The sequence below is a fragment of the Arachis stenosperma genome, chromosome 6, assembly GCF_014773155.1.
Source record: "Arachis stenosperma cultivar V10309 chromosome 6, arast.V10309.gnm1.PFL2, whole genome shotgun sequence".
NCBI lineage: Eukaryota > Viridiplantae > Streptophyta > Magnoliopsida > Fabales > Fabaceae > Arachis > Arachis stenosperma.
The window spans coordinates 106,311,648-106,313,432 of NC_080382.1; the positions used below are offsets into that span (position 1 = coordinate 106,311,648).

A 1,785-nucleotide genomic window follows, 5' to 3' on the forward strand; every position below is an offset into this window, starting at 1 on the left:
AACCTGAAAGGACCTTGAAGCGAAAGCTAAGAGAAGCTAAGACACAACTCTCTGTAGAGGACCTAACCGAATTCTTCAAAGAAGAAGAAGACATGGCAGCCGAAAACAACAACAATACAAACAATGCAAGGAAGGTGCTGGGTGACTTTACTGCACCTACTCCCAATTTCTATGGGAGAAGCATCTCTATCCCTGCCATTGGAGCAAACAACTTTGAGCTTAAGCCTCAATTAGTTTCTCTAATGCAACAGAATTGCAAGTTCCATGGACTTCCAATGGAAGATCCTCATCAGTTTTTAGCTGAGTTCTTGCAAATCTGTGACACAGTCAAGACTAATGGGGTTGACCCTGAGGTCTACAGACTGATGCTATTCCCTTTTGCTGTAAGAGACAGAGCTAGAATATGGTTGGACTCACAACCTAAAGATAGCCTGGACTCTTGGGAAAAGCTAGTCAATGCCTTCTTGGCAAAGTTCTTTCCACCTCAAAAATGGAGTAAGCTTAGAGTGGAAGTCCAAACCTTCAGACAGAAGGATGGAGAATCCCTCTATGAAGCTTGGGAAAGATACAAACAATTAATCAGAAAATGTCCCTCAGACATGCTTTCTGAATGGAGCATCATAGGTATTTTCTATGATGGCCTCTCTGAACTATCCAAGATGTCTTTGGATAGCTCTGCTGGAGGATCTCTTCATCTGAAGAAGACGCCTACAGAGGCTCAGGAACTAATTGAGATGGTTGCAAATAACCAATTCATGTACACTTCTGAAAGGAATCCTGTGAACAATGGGACAAGTCAGAAGAAAGGAGTTCTTGAGATTGATGCTCTGAATGCCATACTGGCTCAGAATAAGATATTAACTCAACAAGTTAATTTGATTTCTCAAAGTCTGTCTGGAATGCAAAATGCACCTGGCAGTACTAAGGATGCTTCATCTGAAGAAGAAGCTTATGATCCTGAGAACCCTTCAATGGAAGAGGTGAATTACCTAGGAGAACCCTATGGAAACACCTATAATTCTTCATGGAGAAATCACCCAAATTTCTCATGGAAGAATCAAGAGAGACCTCAACAAGGTTTCAATAACAATGGTGGAAGAAACAGGTTTAGCAATAGCAAACCTTTTCCATCATCTTCTCAGCAACAGACAGAGAATTCTAAGTAGAACCCCGCTGACTTAGCAACCATGGTCTCTGATCTAATCAAAACCACTCAAAGTTTCATGACTGAAACAAGGTCTTCCATTAGGAATTTGGAAGCACAAGTGGGACAGCTGAGCAAGAAAGTTACTGAACTCCCTCCTAGTACTCTCCCAAGTAATACAGAAGAAAATCCAAAAGGAGAGTGCAAAGCCATAACCATGGCCGAATTTGGAGAGGAGGGAGAGGAAGTGAACGCCACTGAGGAAGGCCTCAATGGGCGTGCACTGACCTCCAATGAGTTCCCTAGTGAGGAACCATGGGAATCTGAGGCTCAAAATGAGACCATAGAGATTCCATTGGACTTACTTCTGCCATTCATGAGCTCTGATGAGTATTCTTCCTCTGAAGAGGATGAGTATGTCACTGAAGAGCAAGTTGCTAAATACCTTGGAGCAATCATGAAGCTAAATGACAAGTTATTTGGAAATGAGACTTGGGAGGATGAACCTCCTTTGCTCACCAAAGAACTGGATGACTTGTCTAGGCAGAAATTACCTCAAAAGAGACAAGATCCTGGGAAGTTCTCAATACCTTGTACCATAGGCACCATGACCTTCAAGAAGGCTCTGTGTGACTTAGGGT

At 42.6% G+C, this 1,785-nt stretch overlaps 1 non-coding gene across 1 annotated transcript; it reads right to left on the reverse strand.

Moving 5' to 3' along the window:
• Positions 1–497: 497 nt before the first annotated feature.
• LOC130937791 (small nucleolar RNA R71) lies at positions 498–605 on the reverse strand. The gene has a single exon (XR_009068990.1). It is a non-coding gene; the product is annotated as a small nucleolar RNA R71 (small nucleolar RNA).
• Positions 606–1,785: the final 1,180 nt, after the last annotated feature.